Source organism: Grammomys surdaster, unplaced genomic scaffold (genome assembly GCF_004785775.1).
Source record: "Grammomys surdaster isolate TR1022 unplaced genomic scaffold, NIH_TR_1.0 126198, whole genome shotgun sequence".
In the NCBI taxonomy this organism is placed as follows: domain Eukaryota; kingdom Metazoa; phylum Chordata; class Mammalia; order Rodentia; family Muridae; genus Grammomys; species Grammomys surdaster.
The window spans coordinates 6,676,187-6,688,027 of NW_021621003.1; the positions used below are offsets into that span (position 1 = coordinate 6,676,187).

An 11,841-nucleotide genomic window follows, 5' to 3' on the forward strand; every position below is an offset into this window, starting at 1 on the left:
AAAATAAATAAAATCGAAAGCTTAATTCATTATTAGGACAAAACCACACAGATTAAAAAATAAATAATCTTTGGAGACCTTTGCAGCATCTCCAGAAAACCTGTCAGATATCTTGTGCCACATCGTGCCGTTGCTCCTCCCACAAAGTACCTCAATCTGTTTTGTTTCGTTTGAGACAGGGTTTCTCTTTGTATCTCTGGCTATCCAGAAACTTGCTTTGTAGACCAGGATGGTTTTGAACTCACATAGATCATCTACCTCTGCTTCCTGAGTGCTGGGACTAAAAGTGTGTGCCACCACACACAGCTATTCTCTGGAGTTTTGTAACAATCAAGATTAGTATCTTGAATGTACAAGGAACTCATCCTATACATTCAGGGTTAGGGTTAGGGTTAGGTTTTTTTTTAGTTTAAAAATATTTATTAGAAATGTACATTTAGTTTTAAGGAATGGTCTAGACAAGTGTTAATATCACCTTGAATTTGTAAAACTTTACATCTTGAGTCTATTTACAGATTTACAAGAACTCATCTCAACATCAGTTTGGCTAGTCTGCTGTCACTTCACTCTGTACTTGTAGAAGGAACACAACATGTGGGTAAAGTTCCATCCCAGCACCAGTGAGAGCCCATACAGCACAATGAGAGGTGCAACTGGATAGAGCAGGATCACTGTATTTTTCAAAAATGGCAGTGCACTGTATCCCAGGAAGGTCACATAGATATAATAGCCAACAGCAATCAACCATAAGGTATTTCTAACTAAATATCCAATAAATGTGTCTGTGAGAATAGCATGGTTGATGAAGAAGAGCTGGATAAAATGCAGAATGACAGTGGCTAGAAAGCGTTCAGATGCACGTCGAAGGCGTAGCCCGACTCCACATCATAGTCTTTGCTCTGGCGTTTCACCAGGTACTTGTTTGAGATGAACCACATTAAAGTTGATATGAGAAGGCCAACGCCTACACAGTCTATGAACACGACCCACAGGAGCAGCTTTATTGTCTCAAAAAATCCCATGTCCAGCACAAAGCCAAATCCTACGGTGGGCACACAGAGACTTAAGAGGACCAAGAAGGCAGGGTCATCTCTGGCCCACTGATCCTTTGTTTGCTTCCGGTAGTGAAAGTTTCTATAAACTCTCTGAGGGTTTCAATCCTATACATTGAAAAAAAAAAGGCCAGAAATCTGATTAAAATTGAGCAATGAATATAGTAGTAAGTCATAGAAATCAAAATGGCTGACAAAGGGACCACAGATGGAGCTCTGTTAACAGAATGCTTGCCTAGCATGCACAAAGCTCTGAGTGTGACCTCCAGCGCTGCATAAGCTGGACTTGGTGACATGCCTCTGTAATCCCAGAACTGGGGAAGTAGAAGCAAAAGGATTAGAAATTCAAGATCATCTTCATCTATGTAGTAAACTGAGTCCACCCTAGGATACAAGAGACTCTGCCTCAAAAAGAAAAAGAAGGATTAAAAACCAGAGTAATAAGAATAGCTGACAAAGCCGGGCGGTGGTGGCGCACGCCTTTAATCCCAGCACTTGGGAGGCAGAGGCAGGTGGATTTCTGAGTTCGAGGCCAGCCTGGTCTACAGAGTGAGTTCCAGGACAGCCAGGGCTACACAGAGAAACCCTGTCTCAAAAAAAAAAACCCAAAAAAACAAAAAAAAAAAAAAAAAAAAAAAGAATAGCTGACAAACGTGTGGAGAGATGGGTTGAAGTGGAAATTTCTGGCTTTTTAACAACTCAATTGTGGCACGTGCATGCCCTCTCACAAGACAGCTTCCGGAAGGACATCACGTGCCACAACTGATTTCCACTTCAATGGATGTTCAGTCTTAGAACACTTTAAGCAATGTAAATTAAGTTATGGGGTATCACTCAATAGTAGAATTTACTCTTACTATGTGTGAGTCCATGGGTTTAATCCCCAGCACAAAACAACGACAATAATAACAAAAACAAATTATTATCACTTGTACCAATAAGGCCAGCAAACGTAAGATGTGAGATGGTACCTACCAAGTTTGGAAAGGATGTGAGGGGAAGGAGTCACTAGTGGCAGTATAAGCTTGCAAAGCCATCTTAGGTGCCATCTAACTATATCTCATGAATGTAAACATATATATGCCTAACGAGTCAGCAGTTCTCATACATGGCACATAAGCAAACACATAGCAGTTTCGTATAGCACCCAGTCAGGAGATAGACTTTGAGCCACATAACACTCTTACAAGTATGTGTCATACAAGGAAGAGAGACTTACGATCTATGGTAGAATACCAGTTACAGAGGCTAAAGTCATACCTATTCATTAAACTGCAGTATGTATTTTTTGGAGTGCCTATATACCTAAAGGACTTACACATTATATACGTACATATCTTATGGCTGGGGAGAAGGATAAGTAAGCAAAGGCACAAATGGGGGAAAACCAGAGTGTGCCTAATGATGGACACGATGTTACCACAAGCTAAAGAAATTTGTCTCTGTGCTTTAATCCCAGTACTTGAGAGGCAGAGACAGGTGAATCTCTGTCTTCTGGGCCAGCCTGGGCTACATAGGGAGACTCTGTTTTAAGAAACAAGACAAAACAAAACAAAAGGAAGAAAGGAAAGGAAGAAGGAAGGAAACTTGTGTCTCTGTAGCACTGGAGAAAAACTGTCCTCAAAAATTTCACAGGAGGTGGGCATGGTGTTGTGTATACCTTTGACCCCAGCACTTGAGGCAGAGGCAGGGAGGCAGAGAGGCAGAGAGAGGCAGAGAGAGGCAGAGAGAGGCAGAGAGAGGCAGAGAGAGGCAGAGAGAGGCAGAGAGAGGCAGAGAGAGGCAGAGAGAGGCAGAGAGAGGCAGAGAGAGGCAGAGGCAGGTGTATCTCTGTAAATTCAAGGACAATGGGATCTACAGAGGTTCAGGACAGCCAGGGCTACAAAAAGAGCCTCAACACCCCCACCACCACCACTGCAAAAAGAACCCAAAAAACAAAACAAGAAACAAAACAAACACACAAAAGTTTCACATTTAAGATGGCAAAATGGCTCAGTGGGTAAAGGTTCTTGCTGCCAAGCCTGATGACCTTGGATCCCCAGGACACACATGGTGCAAGAAAAGAAACAACTCCTCTAAGTTTTCCTCTAGCCTCCAAACATGTTCTATGGCATGCCTCCTCTTAAATAAATGAAACTATAAAAAATTTTACACAGACGATTAATGGCAGGATCTTCTGAGGTGTCCCTTAGCAATTAGAGTAAGTAGTGGCTTTGTAACATTTGGATCCAAGTTTCTTTTTTTTAAAGATTCATTTATTTATTTAATCTATATGAGTGCTCTCTCTGCATGTACACATGCATGCCAGAAGAAGGATTCAGATTTCCCTATAGATGGTTGTGAGCCACCACGTGAGTGCTGGGAATTGAACTCAGGACCTCTGGAAGAACAGCCAGTTCTCTGAACCGCTGAGCCATCTCTCCATGGATCCATATTCTCTCCATGGATCCATATTTCAAAGCACCACACCAATCACCGTCACAATGCTTCATGCCTGTTTAGGGCATTTTAAGGTAGCACAAAACTGTGTGGGTGAAAAAGTGCATGTGCACTGTTACTGTTGGCCAGCGAGCTATGAGCATGTTGCATATTAGCCTGTTTCTATGTATACATTTGAATACACAGAATGGACTGTAAAAATAATGTCTTGGCTTTCCTCCTCTTCCTCTTCTTCCTCCTCTTCCTCTCCCTCCTCCTCCTCTTCTTTCTCCTCTTCATCATCATCATCATCACCTTTATCTACAGGGTCTCATTTTGTATCCCTGGCTATCCTGGAATAATGTTGACCAGCCTGGCCTTAAACTTACAGATAATTGCCTATCTGCTTCTACCTCTCAAGAGCTGGGCTAAAGGTATGTACCAGCATGCCTGGCTTTTTCCTTTTTTCTTGATCTTTAGTATTTTTTTGTTTTGGTTTTTTATTTATTTGTTTTATTTGTTTGTTTTGGAGGTTTAGGAGAGGAGGTATTTGAGGCAGGTTCTTTTGTGTATCTCAGGCTGCCCTTGAACTCACAATCCTCCTGCCATGGCCTTTCAAGTACTGGGGTAATAGGTATGTGCCACTGTGATGGTTAATCTCAACTGTCAACTTGATGAGACCGAGAATCACCTGGGAAAGGGACTTATGGCCACACTGTGTGGAACCATCAGAACTGAGGTAGGAAGACCTACCCAAGGCAGTTGGAGCTTTTTTCTGGGCTGGAATCCCAGACTGTATAAAGGGAGAAAGTGAACTGAACATATCCATTTATCATTCTCTGCTTCCTGACATGGATGCAGTAATGAACAGCTCCCACAAGCTCCTGATGTGTGACTCCCCCAACATGATGAACTGTATCCTGGAACTGTGAGCCGAACTGAATCAAACCGGTTCCTTAAGTTCCTATTGTCAGGGCATTTTATCATATTAACCGAAAAGTAACTAAGACAAGCTACCATGTCGGGTACCCCTTTTCTTTCTGCCTTGGCCCTGAGGACTGAATCCAGGGTATCATGCATGCTTGACAACTGTACTACCCCTGAGAAATAACACCAGTTCCTTTAGTGCTTTTTAATTATAAAAGTAACATATACTGTAGGAAATTCAGAAAGTACATCAATGTAAAATAAATAATTAGAATCCTACATATGGCTTGTAGGCTTTTTAGAAACAGACTTCAAATTTTAAAGCCTCTTTAAGTTCAGAATAAAACTAAGTTGCAAGTACAAGAGTCTCAGACCAGGCCTGGTGGTGCAAGCCTGTAATTCCTGGTACTTGGGAGGCTGAAACAGGAGGATTACACTTCGAAGAAAGTCTGGGCAGCTTAGTGAGATACTTTTTCAAAAACAAAACAGACAAAACAGACTGTTCAAAACAAAAGGACTGCTGTGATGGCTCGGTGGGTAAAGTGCTTGTTGATCAGGCTGGAGGACCTGAGTTTAACTCCAGGATCCCATGTCAACATGGAGAGAGAAAACCAACTCGACAAAGACGTTCTCTGGCCTTCACACGTGTGTTGTAGCATTCACAACCCCTCATTTATAATACTTTTGTTTTGTTTTTTTTAGACAGGGTTTCTCTGTGTAGCCTTGGCTGTTCTGAAACTCACTCTGTAGACCAAATTGACCTCAAACTCAGAGACCTACCTGCCTCTACCTCCCAAGTGCTAAATAAACATTTTTTAAAGTAAAACTAAGGTTGAGTCTGTAACTCTTTAGTAAAGCAGTTGCCTAGCATGTGCCAGACTCTCAATTCTTCTGTGCTTCAAACCTGTTTTTCCCTCATGTACTACCATGGTTATGGCTTCCTTCATTACTGATGTCCCTAACTAAACCGATACATTTGTTATAATTGATGAACCTTCATTAACACAGCATTATCACCTCAAACACACACTCTGCATCAGGAGTCACTGTTGGTGACCTTGAATTCTTGATCTTCAAGGCCTCTGTCTCCTGAGTGCTGGGATTACCAGCCTAAGCCACCATATCAAGCATGACATAAGTTTGCTATTATAATCTACAGTCATTTCACTGGTCTAAAAATTACTTCAAGCTCTGTCTTAATCTCTCCTTCTACATTTTTATGCCACTACATTATCTCATTATTTTTGATGGTTACATAGTATTCCATTAATGAATATACCATACTGTAGACTTATTCAAAGCCTCTGCTAATAGAGGTACTATATTAACCAACATACATACATGCCTTGACATCTTAGAATAGTGTGTACTTTTCTACAGGACAGATTGTTTAATTTGAATGATTGAGCCACATCATAATGCATTTGACAATTTTGACAGAGATCACTCTTTAAAAACATGCACTTATTGAATGTCTAATGGATATCTATTTCATGTCAGACCTTTATAAGGCTTTAGGAATTCAGTCATGAAGAAATACACATGCTTCCTAGTGGAGGGTATCATCACTTCAATCAGTAATCACAAAAATCAATGTGTTATTATAATTATGGTAACTGCTCTAAAGACAAAAAAAATCACAAACGAGACAGGTTATCACAGAATATAGATAGAGGAAGCTTACACTGAGTATTTGGGGACAGCTTCCATTATGCTGAGGATGAAAGAATGGAAGGAATAGTTGAATCGTAGAAACCTGGGGGGTTAGGGAGGGAGAAAGCACCTTCCAGACAAAGGCAGGTGTGTGTGCAACCTCTGAGTGTAACCAAATGAGCTAGGCAGGAAACCACCAGGGCCAGCAGGCAGAAACTAGAAAGCCAGCTGGAAGAGGAGTCAGGCCATGCCTGCTATACTCTCCCTCAGAATGCAAAGGGACCCATTCCCTGCACCTTTGAGAACAGACATATTTACAAATATTTTCTTCCCTGTTCTATTACTGTGTGAGCATTCTTGATTCTCACTAAAAGGCTTTCTGGGAAGTGCATAATTGTCAGATTCAAAATGCACATAAAAGTTACTTCACAACGCTAGCCAAATTCCTCAAATCCCTCTGCATCCAGCATAGTTCTTCTATTTTCAGACTTAAAATACGAGAGAAATTTCCTGTTTCTGCAAAACCAATTTGTTCGTGTAAAGCAAACTGCTTCCTACATTCAGTTTATGTTCCTGGATACTTCTTTTGGGGATCCAGGACCCCTCTCTGTCCCAACCAATGAAATGTGAGCCTTGGTGGGAGGAAGAGTGGCTTTCTCTAGGGGGCATTTATGCCTTCCAATTTTGTCCCTGGAGGTACATGGGCTGTCAAAACATTTTTTAGTTTGTGTCTTTTCTAGGATCCATAGCATCCTTCCTGTGATGAGGTTGTCATCTCAAGTCCCAAACTGTCACTTAACTTTTCTTTTGGGGGCTCTGTTTTTATGAAAGAATATGCTATATTAGCACAGGCTTAGGAAGCATCTAACTTATAGTGCACTATTCAGTACAATACCATATAGCCATTAAAAAGAAGGGAATATATATATACATACATACATATATATGTATGTATATATATATTTATCCTATATATAATACTTATAACATCTTTTATATATGAACATCCTTTTATAATATAATATTTATATATAACATACATTATATTATATTATAAAAAGATGTTCATGAGCTAAATAAAAAAGCAGTGTACAGAACACAATCACATAGCACAGTATTATTTGTCTTTTAAATTGTATATATATAATGTATTACATGTACATTATATAATGTGCTACATTATATAATGTAATACATGTATTATATGTACACGTATTAAACTTTCATAATTACAATGAATGAATGTTGTTTAGGAGTCTGAAGTAGGTAATTCCTTGATGAGCTTCAGGCCTATCTGGGCTACTTCCAGGCCAGACTGAGCTACAGTGTAGAACTTGTCAACAACAACAACAACTACCACCACCACCTTTTTTGGGCCAGCAAGATGGCTCAGCTGGTAAAGTGCTCTGTGCAAGTCTGGCAACTTGGTTTTGATGCCTGGGAGCCACAAGAAGTTGGTAGGAAAGAACCAACTCACAAAGTTGTTCTATGATTTCTATACATACACACATATATTTACACTAATAATAAATTTAACTTAATTTTTTGAGTAAATGAATAGGGAATTCTTTAAGAGTTCTCAGGAGGGTAAATAGAAAGGAAAATCCAGCCCTTAATTTTTCTCTCTCCGATTTGTTCCTTCAATTTGCATTTGCTTTTGTTGTTTTCTTTCTCTCCTCTCTCCCTCCCTCTCTCTCTCTCTCTCTCTCTCTCTCTCTGGCACAAGGGTCTTGCTATGTAGAGCAGGATGGCTTTGAACGTACAATCTTTCTTTCTTAGGCTCCTGAGTGTTGGGTGGCAGGTGAGTGCCAGTATACCTAGCTTCCAGTGGTCCTTATTTATTTATTTATTTATTTATTTATTTATAATTTATTTATATTTACAAATTTTTTATTTAGTGCTGGAGATTAAACCCAGGACCTTGTGTGTCCTTTATGAAATTCACTAGCACTGAACAGCTATACTCCTCTCCCCTGACTTACATATGAATGGTAATATACAGAAAACATATCTACTACCAGCACTCAGACTGGAGCAGGGCACAGCTGTGAGTTAAAGGCTACATAATGAAATATTGTTTCAAGAAATAAACAAACAAAAAATGAAAAGGAAAGTAAAACACTACTTGACTATCTCATAGAATGTATACCTGCATATATTTTTACTTTGAGGGATGATAGTGTTTTAATTTTCATGTTTTTAATGTTCCCTGGTTTCATTTTCATTTAAGATTCTTTCCTTTATTCATTCAATCGTAAATTTACTCAGTCAATAGGTGTTTACTGAGAACCTGCTATGCACCTAACATACACTCTGTAAATTCAGTCTGGTGAGAAAACAATGTAGAGTCAGGAGGTGTATAATACAATGTATAAGTTCATCCATCTTTTAGCAGAACAAAGGAATAACTAAAGAAGGTTTCACAGCAAATGTATTGCTTGAGTTTTGAGGGATGAGGAGTCTGCAGATTAACTGGCAAAGAGAGCATCCACTGGGGAGCATATTTTCCGTGAGGACACTTTTTATAACATGAGAGGTTATCCTGCTCACGAATACCGAATAGGTCAGCATGGTGGAAATGGAGCATGAGGGTCTACTGGGGCAGCAGGCACCCTTGACACAGTATTGAGCTGGAGAGAGACCCACGGGGCATTTAATACAGGCAGGCATTTTGCCTCAATTCAATAGTAAGAAATGAGAGTTGTTCAGTGACTTAGGGAGAGGGCCATACTGGAGTAGAATCAGATGGTTTTTATGCTTTGCACCACAGTGCCTCCTGGGACAGGCCCATCCTTGATGGTCCTTTGATGTTCTGGCCTGGACCACTTCAAGCTCTTAGGAAAGAACAGGGCTGACTTTACAGTAGGTTCTAACCACACTGGCCACACACTTGGCATGCCTTTGTACCAGAAGCCACGGAGAGCTTTCTCCAACAGTGATGTTCCTAGAAAATGGCATGTTGCACCCAATCAAGTAATGATAGAGGAGGCAGGCTTCTTGGCACCTGCTGTCTTAAGTAGCCCCTTTCCATTCCTTCTGCCAGGAGTGCATCGCTCTGTTCTCTCATTTCCATCCACAACAGAGAGCCATGGACACAGCAGGAGCTCAACCCCAGAATTTTATAATACTACATAGGCTCTGGAATCAGAATGATCAAGTTCTCACACTCACTAAAATGTCGAAGATGAACAGAACAATAATTTTATGTTGTTAAGAGTGTGAAAGAACTAGAACTCTGGTCTAGGGTTTCTGGGAGTATGGAATGGCCCCCATTTCTCTGACAATACAGTATTTAATAAAACTTTAAATATCCCTAACTAAGAAGAATGTTCATGGCAGTGTTATTCAAAATAGCCTAAAACTTGGGGGAGGGGATCCAAATCCACCAACCAGACCATAGATAAATAAATTGAGTTGTAAATTCACAAAATGGAAAGCTTCTTGATAGTAAAATTGGAGCAACATGCTAGTACATAAAATATGCATACATCTCAGATAGACTTTGGGAAGAAAATCAAGCTGGATACAAGAATACTGGTCTGAAGTTCAAGAACGGGTAAAAACCAACATTGGAGGACAGAAACTAAAGACTTTGGTTATTTCCAGGTGGTAGTGGCACACACCTTTAATTCCAGCACTTGGGATGTGGGGGCTGTCAGATTTCTGAGTTTGAGGCCAGCCTTCTTTACTGACGAGTTCGAGGATAACCAGGACTACACAGAGAAACTCTGTCTCTTTAAAAAAAAAAAAAAAAAGTGCGCCTGGGGATCGGAGCAACAACTATTTTCTGGAAAGGGGTATGAATGACAGAACGCTGAGAAATGACAGAATGTGTAAATAATAAAGGGGGAAGAGAAAGAGAGAGGTTGAGGAAGAAGAGAGGAGGGAAGAGGAAGAAAAGGAGGGACAGGATGGAGGGAATAGAAAAGTCCCATTCTGGTTCCCAGTTGTAGCACTGTGACGACTGGACATTACTTTCTCATAAGGTGGTTTTGAGAATCAACCAGGGTAATGCACAGAAATCTCTTAGCTCAAGAGCCTGACAAATACTGTAAACTTTGTAAACTTAACCCCTGCTATTGGTCCCCTTATCCACCATCTTCTCTTTTAAGAGTGAGATCCCAGGGCTTCGGGCGTGGCTCAGCGTCAGGGCTTGGGGCGTGACTCAGCGGGTAGGATGTTTGCCTAACTTGTCGGAAGTCCTCAGTTCTATCCTTAGCATGGTGTACACTGGCCATGGTGGTGCACACCTGTAATTCTAGCACTCAAGAGGTGGATACGAGGAGCAGAAGTTCAAGGCCATCCTTGGCACACAGCGAGTCTGAATCCAGCTTGACCTACATAAGACCATGCCTAAAAAATAAACAAAACAAACAGCAAACAAATGAGGACTGACTTGGGAAGCTTTATCCAACCCCAACCCCCAAAAGACCCAGTTCCCACCTCTGGGCTACGCCAGATCCCCGGGCAGAACTCTGAAACCCTACAGCACTCATGCTCACAGTATCCACAAGGCTCAGTGACTAGAAAGTTTCATCGAATTCTGAACAGGAAGCTGCAGTGGCAGCTGATAATCTGTGACCTGAATATAGCTATCCATTATCTCGCTGTGGTTTCTTGTTTCCCTGACAGAGGAAACGCCCACGACTTTCTTGAAGTTATTCTAAACACTCAGTTCCTTGTTCGGCTCTGGCAGGATAATATTACCCCTGGGTGCCCCGGTGTTTTGAGCTGCGGTCTCCCTGCCAGCCCGAGGCTCAAGCTCAGCAGTCAACCTGTGGGGCCAACTGTCCCCATGGAGGAGACAGTGACAGAAGCAGATCAAAAATAGGCCATCAGTATCTGCAGCCATTGGAAGAAAAAAGAAAACAAAGAAAGAAAAAAAAAACCACCTCAGACATACAACATCTACTTTTTGTTCCTCTTCAGGAAGGCAGAACTGACACGCAAGGAGGGCGTGTACCACTGGCTTCTCAACATAACTATCTTCTAAGTTACACTCCACCCTCAGTTACTCTTCTATGATTCTCTTCTCTTGAAAGAGGCAAATCTGCTCTCCTAGGGTATGTCCGCTCTCCAAATGAGGAGCAGAGTCAAGCTCAAGACTAAACAGAGTTGTCCTGTTAGATCATGTTCTTACAAAACCCAATAGTTCAACATGAGCTTGGTGGTACAAGCCTTTAATCCTAGCACTTGAGAGACAGAGGCACATGGATCTCTAAGAGTTTGAAGCCAGTCTGATCTACACAGTGAGCTCCAAGCTAGTCAGAGCTATACAGTGAGACTCTGTTTCAAAATAAATATATAAACAAAGAAATAACCCATCCCTCAGTGTCCGGGAGACTCAACTAAACTACAAAGTAGGCAAAGTTTGTCTCTGGCTTCTCTTCTCCTGGGTCATATGCTCTGCCCCGTCCTCTATCAAAGCTTTTTGTTTTTGTTTCAAGATAGGGTCTTGTTATGAAGCTTAAACTGGCTTCAAACTTATGCTCTTCTCCCTGAGCCTCCCATGTGCTGGGATTACTGATGAGATCACCACTTCTAGTTCTACCAAAGCACTTATGACAGTGTATCCCTTACCACTGTATCTGGGAGGCCCGTCGTTCTGTGGAACACATCTCTACTCTTGAAAAAGAAGCCTGGAGATAGCAATCCTGAACCAAAGGACTCCAGTTCTACCTCACATCTGGGAAACTGCTCCCTGAACGGAGAGGCCCTTGGGCTCACTCTGGCCCCCTGGTGGTTATCACTTTTGCAGTTAGTGCTCTAAGCATAGATGACACAGCATGAG

The 11,841-nt window shown here is 41.3% G+C and overlaps 1 pseudogene; it reads right to left on the reverse strand.

The window, feature by feature from the left end:
- Window positions 1-558: 558 nt before the first annotated feature.
- LOC114613261 lies at window positions 559-1,151 on the reverse strand (annotated as a pseudogene).
- Between the last annotated feature and the right edge of the window lie 10,690 nt (window positions 1,152-11,841).